At 37.4% G+C, this 18090-nt stretch overlaps 1 protein-coding gene and 1 long non-coding RNA gene across 5 annotated transcripts in view; one reads left to right on the forward strand and one right to left on the reverse strand.

Annotated features, from left to right (window-relative positions):
• Positions 1-18090, reverse strand: part of KIAA0825 (KIAA0825 ortholog) — a 396110-nt gene that overhangs the window by 65805 nt on the left and 312215 nt on the right. The window lies entirely within an intron of this gene.
• LOC123608396 overlaps positions 1-18090 on the forward strand; it is a 48159-nt gene that overhangs the window by 22181 nt on the left and 7888 nt on the right. Inside the window, exons 3-4 of the long non-coding RNA XR_006717218.1 lie at positions 8767-8864; positions 17026-17099. This is a non-coding gene — a long non-coding RNA (uncharacterized LOC123608396). The remainder of the gene's footprint in view (positions 1-8766; positions 8865-17025; positions 17100-18090) is intronic.

Here is an 18090-nt window from a genome sequence, read left to right on the forward strand (position 1 = left end):
GAACTGTGTCTTCTTTACCATTCTGTACAAAGTGCTGAAGTACCGAGCACATACCACACTCTCAGTATTTTTTAATGCATAGATGAGTATATACATAAATGAGTGAATAAGTGAACAAATGAACTAGGACTCCTGTAATTTTCTCTACAGCTCATGTGATGCATGGAAAAGAGGGGCTCTACACAGATTAGACTCTTCTCTCTCTTATTAATTGGGGACATATTTGAAAAGAAATGGAAATTAAACCATCAAATAAAAACAAGATAATAAAAAGGAAACCCTTCAAAATAGGCTTTTATTCATTTAAACAAACCTTTGATATAAGAGAAGTTCATTTTTGTTTGGCCTTGTCTCACTTCCACACCCTTTCCTAATTAGCATCACTCTCCCCACCTCCAGCCTCTTCTCCTAAATCAATAACTGAGTGTTCTTGCTGAGCTTAGCTGCCCAAAGCCATCCACTGTTGGGGCCCCAGAGCTTGCCCTGTTTGAGGAATTCGCCCGGTCCTGGCTATCTTTATCTTGCCTTAATCAAACTTCATTTCATCCTACATTCCTTTGCAAATGTAACACTGGCTGATATCCTAATGGCTCAAGGAATTATTTTTGCATTCTAGGAGTTAAAATGCCTCAATTCAATGGAAAGAGAACAGTAAATACATGAGCAACTGTGACAAGCTATTGAGCTTTAGAACACACATCAAATAATAATCTCCATTCAGATTTTTTCCCTGTGTTTGTGTGTGGGCCTAGCCTGAGTTTTGACAAAGAAAAATCATTAAAACATTGTTAATTGTATATATGAAATACAAATTTGGTTAAGAGTAGGATAATCTAAATCACAACGTTCAAACGACATTAACTTGCTTCTCTTTTCCTATTGAGGAATTCATTAAGGAAATACGACAGGCAAACAATTTCAAAGGACAAGAGAACAGAAGTGAGAGCTTCAGAAAGATGACTTTTTAGGTTGCACAAAGCATTGGGTGACAAATATTCAGGGAATCAGGAAGCAAGATGGAATGGCAGTGAAGGAAATGGAAAAGAAGCATCCGAATGGCAATAAGAGATAAGGGCCGAGTGGAAATTTGAATGTATTACCAAAGGAGAGCAGAAGCTAATGAAAGTAGTAAGAAAACAGACCTCATGTGCGTGAGCACAAGTCTTCATCCAGCAGGTACATTTCACACAGGTGAGAGGAGAGATCAATGCAAGAAGTAAGCCAGGGTGCGGGAAACACCATTGATTGAGGAATGGGAGAAAGGGTTCAGAAGACAGCATAGAACAAAGATTTGACCTTAGACTTAGTGTGGGGGTTGCGAAGAATCAGATATTTTTTAAAAAATTGATGAGCTGAAATATTGACAGAGATTATAGAGATATGTTTTTGTCTGGCTCTAAATATGAGATAAAGATGGAAAGAAAGATTTATGAGTTAAAGTTCCTTCTATTTTTATTATTGCTAGTCTCATTGGCCTAAGTACTTGTTTTCTCTATTTCTCTCTTCACATTTTCCCTGATTAATCTTTCTAAAAGCCATTTGATTATGTCAACCTAGTTATTGCTTTGTTAGTTACCTTTTATGAGCCCCTTCCTTATCTCCTATTACTTTAATGCCTTGACTCGTTTCCTTCTCCAGTAAGCTTCTTGAAAAGGGTGGGCCTTACCTTGAATGCATTTTCTCCTAGTCATAGTAATCTACCTGGCCTAATCAGTGACCTAATCAGTGAACACTTTTGATCTTAATCTCTGGCATTTGAACTAACTAATGCTTGTTCTTTCAAGAAACTCTTTCCTCATTGCTTTCTTACTTCTTCTCTTCTGGTTGTCCTCCCTGTCTGATCAATCCCCAGGAGTTCCTCCTCCACCTATCGCTACCCCCACCCCTTCTCTGAACTCCACAAACCCTTCTTTGGCCATCTCACCACCTTCTGTCAAGTAAACCCCTAGGCATTCCTGAGGACTCTCACCTGATAAGCTCCAAAGCCATATTTGCAACTATTCATACTTCCATGAGGATAAAGTCCTGGCACCTCAGATTCAGTATCCAAACTAGCATTCATTATCTCGCTGCCTCCTCTTGACCCCATAGTAGATGCTCCTTCATTGTGATTTTGGTGTATTGGGGAACACAATTCAGTTCATCCCATTGAAAAAGACTCTCCCAACTTGCTTTGTTCAGGCTGGTCCAGCACCCCCAGCATATCACCTTAACATCATTCCATCAGTTTAGAATTACACGTCAGCTGGGTGATTTGACCCCAGATAGGTATTGGTTCTGTCTAACTGTAGGAAACAGAGAACAAAGTAAGAATGAAATAACAACAGTGTTTAAGGAAGATCACTCTGGCATTCAACGGAAGGGATTTAGGCCTGAATCTGGAACTTCAGTCTGGGACTTGGGATGAAAAGGTAGGGGTAGCAGTGGGCATAGACAAAGAAGAACATTTGTGTAAGACATGCTGAGAGAAATGTTGCTGGGAGGCAGTTCCATTCAGCTGGAATAGAAGGTATGTTTAGTTGCTGTCATTTAGGCTTTTTTAAAAACTTGGCTTTTCACACTGGTCAGGAGGAATAAAGCAATTCATTTGCGATAACAGGAGGTAAAAGGCAGTGACTGCCTGGTGCTATAGGACCCTGGGCCAGGCCTGCCAGGCTCCCATTCATACTAGCGGACTCTGTCTGCCCTGAGCCGATTAGCATAAACACCACTAGGGCTCCATTTGGAGAGGTGAGCCATGTTTCTCCACCTCCTCTCCTCCCCTCCAAAGAATAGATTCACAGGAATTTTTTCTAAGAACTTTCCTATGCCAGAGACAGCCACAAAAGAACAGGAAATAGCTTGCTGGTTTTTTTTTTTTTTTTCTTTTTTACACATTTCTAATCCTCTACTATTGCCCTTTCTTTGGTGATATTTTAGGAGAACTGAAAAGTACAGAAACAGATTAGATTAAAATCTATATTTTAATCTTCCAGTTGCCAAATTTCCATGAATTTATGTTAATTAAATAACTCGAATCGGGCCCTCATTTACACATTTACTCCTTAATTATTGTGATTATCTTCACTTTAAAACTCTACATCATCTAGAAATGAGTCCCATAAAACAAAAAATATTATGACATATTAATGTTGACATAAGGGGAAAATATGAACATTTCAAAAGATTTTTCCCTTTTTTACCATACATACATGTAAGAGTTGAATATGAGGCAATTATTCAAGCATTTCAGAGTTCAAAATATCTCGATAACTGAAGGAAACATTTCAAACTTAACTATTTACATCTCCTTTTCCATTTTATTTGGTGAGTCTAGACAATTTCAAATGGCATACGTCATTTTGTATTGTCTTAGAATGGAAATACACGTAAACAGCATAATCAGAGAACTTAGCAAGAGAATAAAGCGCTTCACTTTGACAAATGTACAGTTCTCGGCGATGTCTGGTATCACATCTTTTGCACACAGTAGCCTCTTTTATAGCTGAGCAGAGCACCACAGATGAGAAATCATGAAGACAGAACTTCTGCAGTGATGCAGTTTTCACAAAACTGAGTGGTGAATGAAATCCTGTCAGGATAGTCATGCACTGAACGAGCAGCCCATTGGACAACATATTTAGTTATATACACCCATAGTGTAGATAAGCCTATATTTTAAAATGATAGTTTGACTTAAATTTACTTTCTTTAAATTTAGTTCAAACATGGAGAATTAGGGTAGAGAACTATAGGGGAACACTTCTGCTTTTTATATATTCAGGTATAAGTGTTTTGTTTAAAAAAAAAAAAAAGAAAGAAAAGGACAGATAAATCTATTATAGAGATTTAAGGTGTCAGTATTGAGAACATAAAAACAGATATGGGCCCAAAACACATGATACTAAGGGGGTTGTGTGATTTGTAATCAGAATCACTTATAAAGCAGATTTTCTCATCAAAATAAGAAAGTGGGAATTCTACAAATGTCTTATTATTGGACTCTATTACAATTTGAAGATATTACCCAATAATATATAAGCATGGGGCTCATTGAGTCAAAGTAGTGAAATTTAGAAAACATTGAATTTATAGAATGTTTGGTTACTAAATCACGTGTATAAAAACAGTGTAACACTTCACATAAATAAGTAGGCGTTCTGGGAACGTAACACCATTAGTAACTCCAAAGTCATATCAAAAGCCAGACATACAAAAAACCAAAATGATCATAGCAGTAATGATACCCCTTAAAAACCACTCAAATGGGGGCACCTGGGTGGTTCAGTCGGTTGAGCAGAAGACTCTTGATTTCAGCTCTGGTCATGATTTCACAGTTTATAGGATTGAGCTCTGCGTCAGGCTCCGCTGACAGAGTGGAGCCTGCTTGAGATTCTTCTCTCTCTCTACCCCTCCCCCGCTTGTGCACACGTGTGCACACTCTCTCTCTCAAAGTAAAAAATAGAAAAATAAAAAAAAAAAAAAACACCACACACATTCAAATGAATGCTTCTGCAATCTTGAACTATCTATAGTTTCCCAAAATCAAATGTAGGGTCACAACTTTTGCTTTTGTTCATGCTTTTCTCCCCTATGCCTTGAACACCTTTGCTTCTGTTTTCTACCTAAAGCCTACTGGTCAGCTTAGACTGAGTTCCAACCATCCTGCTTTTGGAACGCCTTTTCTGACTCCACAGACTGAGTTAGGTGTTCCTCTCTATCCAACAGCATTCCAAACATATCTCTAGTAACCATAATACTTGAAAGGATTTGCCGCATTGTAAGTGATCTGAGGACAAAGAGTGTGTTTACCTCTTCATCTTTTATCCCCTTGCTTTGGCACAATGCTTGTCACTGTGGCCATTGAAGGAATGGCTGTGGAACTAAACCAAAGTGCAGAATTGAACATTCCAGAAGAGGTATGAGGAAATGGGAGACTGCCAACACACCATAAGAGTTGATAATGTGCTACGATTAAATCGATTAAATTGGGGTGTTTCATTTAAGCATTTACCCCATGTAACTTGCCTCTAAGCCTAATTATGTTCCTTCCTTCCCACTGCATACTTCTTCCCAATATCACATGCTAAAATCCTACCCACACTTCAAAGTCTCCAGCAAATTACCTGTTCTTATTTTCTTATTTTTCAACTGGATATTATTCATGTGACCCTGACCCATAAATTGTTGTTGTTGTTGTTGTTCTTATGACATTTACTTTATTCAGCTTTGGATTCCCATTACATACTTATATCCTATCCATCTTTGTGCTCGTATACTGACTACCACTAAGCTTTATACATACTAAATACTCTGTAAATACTTTTTAATTTAATGCAGTTAACCTAAGGCAAAAACAATTTGTAGTAATGATATATTGGTAACAGATTATAAATATTACCTTGCTAAGGTCATGAGCTCTAAAGAAAAAAATGTTTTCTTTAAAAAAATCATAAGCTATGTGAATTTCTATTTTCACATGAATGTTCGTGGCAGTTTATTTGTAAAAGTCAACAATTGAAAATAACCCCAGTGTCCACCAACAGATGAATGAATAAACAATAAAGCAATAAGGGGGCGTCTGGGTGGCTCAGGTCATGATCTCATGGTTCATGAGTCCGAGCCCTGCATCGGGCCCTGGGCTGATGTTGTGGAGCCTGATTGGGATTCTCTCTCTTCCCCTCTCTCTTTGCCCCTCCTCTGCTCTATCTCTCCCCCGGAATAAATAAATCTTAAAAAAAAAAAAAAAAAAAAAAAAAAAAAAACTAAAGAAAAAACAATAAAACAATAAAAATGAACATGCAACAACATGGATAAATCTGAAAATAATTATGCTGAATAAAAACAGACAAAAGAGTATTACTGTATGATTCAATTCATATAAAACTGATTGCTTGGGAATAGGGAAGGGCTGAGTGGGAAGCATTATCAAGCGGGATGAGAAACTGAAGGATATTGGAAATGTTCATTATCTTGATTCTGGCGATGGGTTAAGGGTATACCTATGTCAAAACTTACTAATTTGTACACTTTATCATATGTAACCATCAATTATATCTTAGTAAAGCTGTTTTTAAAATTCCTCCTTTAAAATAATTTGTGGGGTGCCCAGGTGGCTCAGTCAGTTAAGCCTCTGCCTTCTACTTGGGTCATGATCTCACTGTTTGTGAGTTCAAGCCCTACATCTGGCTCTGTGCTGACAGCTCAGAGCCTGGGGCCTGTTCAGATTCTGTGTCTCCATCTGTCTCTGCCCCTCCCTTTCTCGCTCATGTGTGCTCTCTCTCTCTCTCTCTCCAAAGTAAATAAACATTAAAAATTTTTTTTAATAAGTAAAAATAAAATAAAAGAATTTGTAGTAAATAATTTGATCTGGTTCTTTTATACGTTTGCTGTACATGGTAAGCCAATTTAAGAAGATAAACTGCACTAAGTCTTAGAACTATTTTAATATGAGAATGAAAACTGTTAATACTAATCTATTTTAAATACTAAAGCAGATTCTTCTACCTGGCAACAAATATGTGTTAGGATGATCTACAATTCAGACTCCTCACTAACCATTCACCCATTTGAGTGAAGTTATACATGCCTCTTAGTTTTAATTATTTCACTAATTTTGTAATAAAAAAATAAATCCAGATTATTATAATTCTTATTCATTTTCTCTCTTCCAAGAGAATCATGTGTTAGGTTTTAATCCCAACAAGAGAAGGTGCTGATAATGCTTATTCTTCCATAGAGTAGCAGATGTGACCCTGAGGGTCCCACCCTTTTAGCCCAAGGGGTAGAGCCTGCTAAAATTCCAAAAGGGGCTTGAATGAAGAGTGACTTCTCCACCTAGTTGGCCAGGACTGGGAATCTGCCCTCATCCCTGGCCTCCCCTAGGAACTGCCACATGAGAGACACTCCCATCCAATCCACCAGACATTTACTGACTATGAGTAAATGGTATGCATTTCTATGTCCTCACAGATGCAGACCGTAAAGGTCCCACCAACATACCTGTAAGGATTATTTGTGTGAAATCAGTCATGGCCAATATATGTATCAAGGCCCTTAGCTATGTCTGAGGTGAGAGAGGCCAGATGAGGGAACATTCTAAGAGAAGGAGGTTCCTGAAGATTAGGGAGTAAGGCCCAGTGGACAAGGGAAGGGGAAAACATTATAGCTTCTGCCCGTTCTCTAGCCACCAACCAGTCCATCCTGTCACCAACAGGTCAGAGCTCAGTTCCTTGGTTGCTAGAGCTTTTAAGATCTCAAGGAAAATCTAAGTAGCCCCTAAGGAATGAGACATCCACCTCCCTATTTTCTGGTAAATTCCTTCTATCACTGAAGGAACAAATACACAGTGTCTTTTCATTCCACTCAGTGTTTCACTAAAGATAATGTTTCATTCAATATTTCAGTTAAGAAGGGGGAAAGAAAAGAGGAGAAGATTATATAATGGAAGGATGGAAGGGTGCTATACTTTTTTTTTTTTTTTTTTTTTTTTTTGAGCAGGTGGGAACAGCCGTTTATTCTATGCATATGCCTTGGTACCACTTACTATTTTGATTAACCAAGAAAACAACTATCTAGATGGTGGCAGGAGAGGAATATAGAAAAAAACAAGGTTGGGGTGCCTGGGTGGCTCAGTTGGTTGAGCATCTAACTCTTGATTTCGGCTTAGGCCATGATCCCAGGGTTGTGGGATCAAGCTCCGTGTTGGGCTCTGTGCTTTGTGTGGAACCTGCTTAAGATTCTCTCTCTCTCTCTCTCTCTCTCTCTCTCTCTCTGCCCCTCTCCCCTAATTATGCTCTCTCTAAAATAAAAGATTTTTTTTTAAAATAGCAAGGATTTAAGTAGCAAGAATGTTATTGTCTAAATTGGAACATAATGTGGAAGATCACAGTGAAATGTGCCAAGAGACCATTTGTGACCACGGATTGTGCCACTATATGTTTACTTTGTAAAGATGCACTCTTGCATAATTAGCTCTCAACAGTTGTAAAAGCATGTCTTAATGCAGTAAGGCATCATTTTATTTACTTTTCTATATGATGCTCATATAAAAATAAGTCGGCTTTATTCAACCATACATCAGATACTTCTCATTTCTAAGTGTCAATATGTTTTGATTGGTAAACATCAAATATATGAAAACTAGATTTCGACCAAATAACACTCTATCTTTTGTTATTATAGTAGCTCCTAACTTTGAAAAGTTAATTTCACATTTCATTTTCACTATGTTACAATCCTGTGAGAGGGATGGTATTGGTAAAAATCACAGGTAAACCGACATATGATACTTGCTTAAGTCAGAGTGTTAGTCAGGGATTAGCTAGTTATCTGTGGTGCCATATCTGGGTTATGCCTCCTGGGTTCCACATCTGTGCTGTATTTAGCTTGAAAATGTACTTTGAGCGGACTCCACCCCTTCGTGGGCTCTCACATAGGTCCTGCTGATGGTCTTCATATAAACTGATCGCAATCGTAAACGGAACGTGTTACCTTTTCTCGTCAGTTTGCCACATGTCCTGTTCCACAATCCCTCGTCAGGAGACAAGTGCAACTTGCCATGCCGATCGTTTGACATTTTTCAAAGGACACGAATATGTTAAACTCCATATACGGTGTACAAATATGCTAAGTCTATCTAAGGTCTCTGATCCAGAAAGTGTTCTGAAAAGAACAAGTGAAACTGTATTTTCTTCTTCTGGAAGCATTAAAGACGTCTTCTTTAATTATTACACTTAAGATTCTCTAACCAACAACATATGCTTGCTAATAATTTTTGTCTTGCAGGAATATGAATGTTTTCTAATGGGAGGCATTTAAAATGCCTTAGTTGAAGACTGATTCAAAGAAAAGCTCTCTTTTGGATTCATCTCAACATCTATCAGGTGGTATTATTTTTCCAATAATCTTTTACTTTATCCTTTGCTTTTGAAAGAGCTTATGTCCAACCTATAATTATTTTCTGCTAATTAGAGTAATTCATGGTTAATTATTCAAAATGATTCCTCTTCAAAATCAAATCCATTTCTTGTCATGACATTAAAAAAAAGTACAAATAAAATATCAGAATGCAAATTTCTGTCAGAAGGGAATGTTTTTTTTTTTTTTCTTTAAATAGCATAAAAATCTTTCTCTACCAGCAAAGGCTCCATGATTGCCTGCTTCAATTAATGTGAATTAAAGAAGGGCAACTGAACCTTCTGTGATGAAGTGATGAAGTGATGTGATGAAGTGATGAAGTGATGACTGTCAATATTTTTGATCATTAGTAAAGACTGGTTATACTGACTATACTGGAGTAAGTGATATACTGTATCCTTAAAGAAGAGTTGCAAAGCAGTAAGACTTAAAAGGGTAAGGACAAACAGTAAACATGTTAGCTTGGGACCCTGGATGTCTAAAGATGTACTTTGAAGATGTATGCCTCTTTGTAGACTCTCATTTGGCTAAATCTTCCTTTCTTGGTATTGCCTTGGTCCTGCTTTCTCAAGAGGCAGCTCCTTCCCTCTGTTATCTCCTAGGGTGGCCCTACAATCATGCTTTGCCTGTATCTGGACCATTACCCCACTATGATCTCACTATCCATTTTGGTTTAGTCTCATTATTGTATGAATCCCAACCATCTTTCCCAAGACGGTAAGGTTCTCCTCTGCCTAAGTTTTTCTTAGGCAATAGCCTTCATACACATACACTATACTTAGTTACATTTTCTTTTCTTTTCTTTTTTTTACTTAGTCAAATTTTCTACATACATTGAGTACCTTCAGTGCACTAAGCCCTCAAGTTGTATAATTAAAATGAAGAAAGTTGAACATACCAACTGTGTAGGTCATGGACAGTTCTATTAGATTCAAACAAAGAGAGTAAAGTTACAGATGCATCAATGTAAGCATAAGATAAACAGATCTTGGGGTGCGTGGGTAGCTCAGTCGGTTGAGTGTCCAACTTTGGCTCAGGTCATGATCTCACGGGTAGTGAGTTTGAGCCCCACATTAGGCTCTGTGCTGACAGCTCAAAGCTTGGAGCCTACTTTGGATTCTGTGTCTCCCTCTCTTTCTGCTCCTTCCCCCCTCATGTTCTGTCTCTCAAAAATAAACATTAAAAAATTTTAAAACAAATCTTTAGAAATGGCAGCTACTTCTGAGATGCAGAAGACAAGAAAATTATCTGGGAAGTGCTGAAATTGTGGCTAGAGGAAAGCGAACTACTTGCACTTTGACGAGGACTGATTACCATCTTGTTCTTAATCTTCACTAAGACTTTGCAACTTATTTTATTTGCTTCCCCCTCACCATGGGAATACAGTTCAACTGTTATAATAAAAATTAACTTTACATAACTTTTCTTGAACGTACAGATTTTCATAACAGCTATGACAAAAACTAGGAAAACGAAACAATTAGATGATAAGTGACCTTATATGTCTGTGATGATGGCAGTCATGCTTGCTAAATAGTCCGTGAGTCCCTCTTCAGTTTAGATGGAGCCATGGAACTAGTTCTGGCCTATGGACTATGAGCAGATTACCATGTGTCAAAGCATTTAACTGCCAGTGGGAGGAGACCCTCCAGTGGACTCTTTCATCGCCATGGCAACAAAAGAGACTATGTGCTGAGATGGTGGATTCAAAGATGTAAGAGGCCTGGGTTGCTCAGTCACCACATGGAGGATGATGTTCTAGAGAGTTGCCTGAGTTCACAGTTACTTTTGTTGTCTTCAACATACAAAAGCCAAGACATCAATCTGTGCTGTATGTGGCTCACAAGAGGGCCTCAACATATATCTTTATGCTGAATAAAATGGTTCCACAGAAGCACATTTCTCATCTAAACGCCAGAGTAAGTTTACACAGGCAGCATAGTGATGTGATCTCAAATGTCCATCACCATAAATGCAAAACTCCCTTTTTGTGTTTGCAGAAGTAATTCTTTATTTTCCATATTTGAAAGAAAGTATCAAAGACTGCATGCTGTTTGTTAAGAGGGCCTTTTCTTTTAAAAAGCTATTCAAACAATTTTTACAAAACCATCTGTATTACTTTGTTTTTCCTTTAACTGCTGCTACATTTTACTTTATTTAGCACATAATGAAAACAATCAATTGACTTGTATTACTTTGTTTTCTATAGTTCATCGAACTATACAAGAAAGCAGAATGAAGGTAATAATAGAATTTTTTTTAATCTGGAAAATTGCTTTGCTATTCAACTCTTTGAAACTGTTGCTAAATTTTGGTATTTTGGGTTTAGGGGTCAAAAGTAGTTATACTATAATCATTCCTATCTGGATGAATGTTCAAAGCTCTGAAGAATTTTTATCATGACATGATTGAAATAAAATATTAGAGACCAGCTAAATGTTTAATTATAGATTATTCACATATTTGGAGCATCCACTTCATGATGTATTTTGTAGCCATTTAACATGATAATGTAGAACGTCAGCTTTTAGATGGGATAACATTCATTTATCTGATTAAAAACAGGAAGAGTTACAGCCAAAGTGCTGCAAGTGTATGTATCCATCATACTATTTTATCAAGACTACAGCCTGATTTTCAAAATTTGAGCACATCTGAATTTTATGTAAGTGAACATGTGAGTTGCTTCATGGGAAAAAAATAGAGAACCGTCATGAAAAGAATTCATGATACGATAGGTAATTAAGAGTCACTAAAGACAACGAAAATGATCTGCATCACCAACTCATGGCAGCTACGTAGAATTGCAGGTACCGGCCTCAGAAGGGACTTTAAGTGTCAGACAAATGGTCAAAGGAATTTAGCAGTAGGACTTTCTGCTATGAAAGCAGAGACTTACGTAACTTGAGATACAGTTGTATTTCACATATACCTTTGCTAGGCTGTGTTTTCTTTCTCAAGTGTAACTGCAGTTGTTGGGCATGGAATTATTCTTCTTTTCTTTCTTTGTTACTTTAAGGAAATTAAGGTCAGCTGATGCATTTTAACTCTCCACATTTGAACCTGAAGCACAACACTTTCCATTGAGGATTCTTGTGGAACTTCATTTTAGTTATGTTTTAATAAAGCCTTACTTGTATTGACTTCTGAGGTGGCGTGGCATTCCCTAACTCATCAATTACTTGGGTTTATGGAGAGATTTTAATTTGATATGATAGATTCAACCACTGTTTTTCAGGTTTTATCTGCATGCCTGGAAGCCTTTTAATAACCTGCAATAATAAACAAAATGAATTTGACTTCTAGGGTAGATATTCTTGTAATTGATGTTTTTACCAACTCAGGGTGTTCGTTTATTTTTCCCAAAAAATAAAGCACACTCTTTCCATCCTTGGGGAATAGAGTAATGGAATTGCAATACTAAAAAGTTGTGAGAGATTCCATGGTTGCAATGAAAACAATTCATACAGATCTATTTCTTATTTTTACTTTTTTTTAAGTTTATTTATTCATTTTGAGAGAGACAGAGAAAGCGTGAGCGGGGGAGGAGCAGAGAGAAAGGGAGACAGAGAGAATCCAAAGCAGGCTTCTCACATGGTCAATGTGCAGAGACGGAAACAGGGCTCGAACTCATCAAACTGTGAGATCACCACCTGAACCGAAATCAGATGTTGGATGCTTAACCGACTGAGCCACCCAGGCGCCCTGATCTATTTCTTATTTTAGACATGATCCTTGCATAACTCAAAAAAAAATTTTTTTCCCATATCTTAAATTCATTTACCTTTCTGTGTAGAGTAGTTAGGGATCAAGGTGTAATAAAATTTTTTTTAAATATAGTAACAAGTAGTAGGTAAGGCTGGTATGGACTAAAAACCAGCACAGGAAATGACATTATTTTTACTTTCAAAATTGTGTATTTCCAATACCGAAAAATGGGGTTTTGAACATAGATGTGATTTTGATAAATGACAGAATTCTGCCTAAGGCCACAGAAGAGACAAGAACAAGGAACATAAGAATAGGGAATTTACAAATTAGCATGTTATGATTATCCTCTTTCATAGCATTTAAGAACAGCTTTGAAAAGATCCAATGTCTTCAGCACTTTAAACTTATTTCTACTGTATCTAAGTAGCATGTACTATAACTCAAATTGACAAGGCTGCCTGAGAAATATTGGCACAACTCTTGTATAGCGATGAGGCATTACTGAACAATATTTTTGGATGATAAACAGTAATGGAAATTTGAGATTGAAATGGCCTTTTCAAGGGAATAGGTCACACCTACGAAAACACAAGATAGGTATTTAAGTTTGTCTCTCATTCCTGGATATTGAGCCTCTTCAAGTGTTTGTGCGTTAGTCAATTTGACACCTCAAGGATCCCTAATTTTTATGAAGATGTCAGCGTGCTGGTAACATTTTTTGAAAGATCTATTAAAAAAAAAAGTATGTTACTTGCCCCAAGACTGAATATAATTTTTCATGATACTTACAGGGCTGATGAAATATTGCATGGGTTGTGGAAGGAGGGGTTGCAGCCAGCAAAGGTGGTGAGCCATATGAGGATTTCAATAATTTGCTGCAGTGATAATGCTCTGTCTCAGCTCTCAAGAAACCAAAGCAATAGCTACTATTTACTAGGCTGTACTAAGAACTTGAGGAAAGAAAATCACTGAGGCTCACTTTCTTCATCTGTATATAAGGGCACTGTCTAGCTCGCAGGTTATTGTGAGAAAACGAATTCCACATATATACAAAAGCCATTCCAAGTTAAATATATGAAGTATTCAAGGTTGAAAATCCATAGGTGTACTTTAATTAACTGAAAACCATTGAAAGATCTTGCATGAGTCTTTAACCTGTAGATGTGCTCCTGGTGTGGTAAACTCACTAAAGGAAAAAAAACAAAAAAAAACAAAAAACAAAAAACTGTACCATTAAGAACGGAGTCAGGGTTGAAAGAAACACTGCCTAATACAGATGTCATCTATGTCATCAAAGACTCTGAAAGTTCCATACATTGCAAACATCCAGGACATTCCTATCGGAATGACCTGGCTTCACTTAAGGTGGGGTTATATCCCAATAAACCCATAAACCCATCTTAAGTGGAAAATATTGTTAGTTGAAAATGTATCCAGTGCACCTAACCTACGGAACATCATAGCTTAGCCTAGCCTACCTTAAATGTGCTCAGAACACTTACATTAACCTACAGTTGGGCAAGATCATCTAACAGAAAGGCTATTTTGTAATAAAGGGTTGCATATCTCATATAATATATTGAGCAGTACACTCAAAGTCAAAAACAAAATGGCCGTGTAGGTTCAGAGCCGTTTTACACACTGTTTATTTACAAATTGTTTACCCTCATGGTCCCTGTCGGTGACTGGGAGCTGAGGCCCGCTGCCCAGCATCAGGAAGTAGTGTTGCACCCCATATATCACTATCTGGGGAAAAGATCAAAATTCCAAGCACGATTTCTACTACATGCATTTTGCTTTTGCGCCATCGTGAAAGCCAAAACATCATTAAGTAAAACTGTCATAAATTGGGGACTCTCTGTATATAATCTCAGATGCTTCTGACCCATCACCAGCTGTTGCCACACTCGTTGACATTTTCTTGTTGCCAATCTTTTGTGTATTTCTAAATTCAAATAACTAATATAGTTACTACTATAGTGACTCAGGGGAAAGAGTAGTTTGAGGTTTTTCTCTGATCCCATTTATGTTACTGTTTTCACTGTAGCAAAAAGTTTTAGGTAGGTCTGTAAAATTTTCCTGAGTGTTTCCAGTACTAAAATAAACTTCTGAGTAATTCATTTCTCTCTCTTGCCTGTATACGTACAAATGTTGTATGATAAATAGTCTGAGAAGAGTCTTTTATCAGTATTGGCCTTTTCCTCTGGAGTTTCTTTTCCTTCTAGTTTCTAAACTTGAGTATCTTGGATTCTCTTAGATTCTTGCTTTTGCATCCACATATTTATGTTCATCAGTCCAATTTATACTTCCTTTTCATTTTTTGACTCTTCTTTCCTAGTTTACTGCTAATTTCATTCATATATCCCTCCAGTAATCTTTTACACAAACTGTATTTTGTATTTTATTTTTTTAGAGAAAGGGAATGTGTGACAGGGGTAGAAAATGAGTGAGTGAGTGAGACAGAGAGAGAGAGAGAGAGAGAGAGAGAGAGAGAGAGAGATCTTAAGCAGGCCCTATGCTCAGCACAGAGCCTAACGTGGGGTTTGATCCCACAACCCTGGGATCGTGACCTGAGCTGAATTCACGAGTTGGACGCTTAACAGAATGAGCCACCCAGGCACCCATACACAAACTTTATAAACTCATTTTCCATTGTACTACAACAAGCTAGACGGGTCTCCTCCTTCACCACATATTTGTTGACTTTGGGCAGGTGGTTGTAGGTGTATGGGTGGTTTTCTCTGTGCAGAGGAGACCTTTCATTAGGGATGTCTGGCCTAAGACCTGAATCATGGGAAGGGGTCAGCTGTGAGGGGCTGCGATGGGCGTGCAAGCTTGCTGTGTTTGAGGAAAAAAAGGCTAGCAAAAAAGGACATGGGCAGTGAAAAGAGAGGCCTAAGGGTGGGAGGGTAGCCAGGTCACATGGAGGCTAAAGTTTTTTTAAGCATGCCGGAAATCATGGAGGGATTTTAAGCAGGGGGTATGACAGGATCTGAATTACTTTTTAAATGGTCACTCTGGTTGCTGACAGATGAATGCTGTGGAGATAGAGTCCAGGGAGCCTTCCTAAACATTCCTCCCTCTGGACTTCCTGGAACCTCCTCTCTTACTCACTTGGCTTTTACATATATGTAATCTTGTATGACTCCAATTTAGGTGTGTAGCACATAATTTTACCAAATGCTCTTCGATAGACTCCATATCTTGGCCTCTGTATCATAAGACTCCTTTGTGCTCTCCGTAGCACTTAGTCAGATGCGTTACACCCGATAGGTACATAACATAGGTTAGTAACTGTTGATGGAGCCCTATTATATAAAGTACTCATTCTAGTAAAACAATGTGAAAAGTCGAGTAGAGTAAAAGGGCAGAATCAAAGTGATTCTGTATATGGGTTATTTATTATAAAATTATCTCAACTGCACTATGCATTTCAAATTTTTCATAAAAAATATGGTCAAAAGCCAGTTGAAAGTGATCATTGAAAAAGAGCATATTAACAAAATGTTAAAGTTTATAGTTCTGTGCTTTCAGTTTATGTAGCTGAGCTTTCAGGAAATCTTCTAATCCTTACGCAGGATACAGATTTTGTCCATTTCTTTATGACTTTGAAAAGTGCCCCCCAAGAAGTAGTGTAATCAGCTCAACTTCCTATGGCTTCCTAAGGTAACAATTTGGGTTATATTCACCTATATTTTCTAAATGATGGCTATGCCTCCGTTAAATTTTCCGATCTGTCAAAATCAGAAAATAAAGTTAAAACATTAAATCATTACTAAAATTAATATTTTGTGATACTTAATGGAATCGAATACAAATAATTACCTATTGCTCACTGACCAGTATAGTCTTGCCTTAGCATTTCATCAGGAGCGATGGCAAAAAGTACAATCAGCATAACATAGCAACAGTCTCTGTGACACTCTCCTCACCCTCTCTCCTTACCTCTCTCTCTCTTTCTCCCCCTCTCTTTGCCTCCCTGGCTCCCTTTTCCCCATCTGTTTTTTCAATGCAGAAACAGTGCATAGCTTGAGGGAAGCGTGGCATTTTTTAAATGGGAGGGGAAATGATCAACATTAGTTTAAGATTAAAGTTGTATAACTAGATTTGCCTTTTTTTCAGAATGAAATTTCTAACGCTCTGAAGCACCACAGTGCTACCATGTAACTTAAATAAAGATAAACAGTTTTTTCTCAATTTGCACAACTTTTGGTTTCTGCCTTCTTCATCATTTAAGTCTCGGACAGTTTGTTTTAATGTACTGCTTTTGTGAATGATTTAAATGGAAAAAAAATGTTCTTCAGCTTTTCTTTTAAAACAACAGAATGCACATTCTCACGTTCACACGTTCTTACGCTAGGAAAAACTAATAGAACGCCTATCCCAAAGTGTACTTTCAACTTGTTTGTATTGCAGACAATCGACATCTTTGAAGGAGACTTGACATGAAGGCACAAAAGTCACCCTGTGTCAGCTGGGCCAACCTATGGGTAATGTTTGAAGTCAGTGGACGCTTTGCATTTTGGGAAGGCCTATCCAGGTGTCAATAAATATGAGAAATGGGCTCAGAGCTGTGTGTAAATGAATAGGTTGCATGCACTTGAAGGCAGTCTTACAGGAACACATTGAGAGATCTGGCATTCTTAAAATCAAGCATATGTCATATCAACATTCCTAGTACAAAGTATTTTGTTACTGTTTCTGTGCTCTAAATAGCCCCATGCAAAGGCACATCATTGAACCAAAGCATATGGAGGCGGCTATTCAGTTATGCTGAGCTATGCTTCAGTATCAAATCACTACCGCCTTCCTCACCTTTTTCCACACATTTCCAGAAATGGAAATTTCTGCTCAGAAATTCTACTATAGCAAAGAAAGAAGTAAATACATGAGGGTGGATTCCATTTCTCAAGACATATCAATATGAACCAGTGCTATTGTCTGTTTCCTGCTGAATCAATAAAACATAGGCACCTATGCCTTAAGGAAACAGTAACTCTTTAAATTGCCCTTTATATTTACAATTACTTAATGACTGTATTTTGCCAAAAATAAAGGTCATTAAAATCATCTTGAAGCTTCACTTAAATTTCAGAAGTAGCCTACAACTTGTACAGTCTTTAACTATGTTCCATTTAACACATTTAATAGATGTAAAAGCTCACAAGTGATGATATAAAGGATAATTTACGCTTGCAATGCATTTTTGTCCAATTAATAGATTGCCTGCGTGTTGCATATTTTGCATGACAAAAGAGCAGAATATTAAACTGCCATTCATAATGAAAATGCACTTTGCAAATTAAAAGTGCCGAAACAGAAATTTTTCACCCTGTTTAGGAAATAAACAGTCCTTAACCAATTAAACTGCATTGTAATAATTCTATGATTTATTGCAAGTTGTTTAACTTTCAAAACTCGGCTAACCCATATTAAGGTCACAATCCATCATGTCTTGCTTGGAAAGCCAGCAAATAATGG

Source organism: Leopardus geoffroyi, chromosome A1 (genome assembly GCF_018350155.1).
Source record: "Leopardus geoffroyi isolate Oge1 chromosome A1, O.geoffroyi_Oge1_pat1.0, whole genome shotgun sequence".
NCBI lineage: Eukaryota > Metazoa > Chordata > Mammalia > Carnivora > Felidae > Leopardus > Leopardus geoffroyi.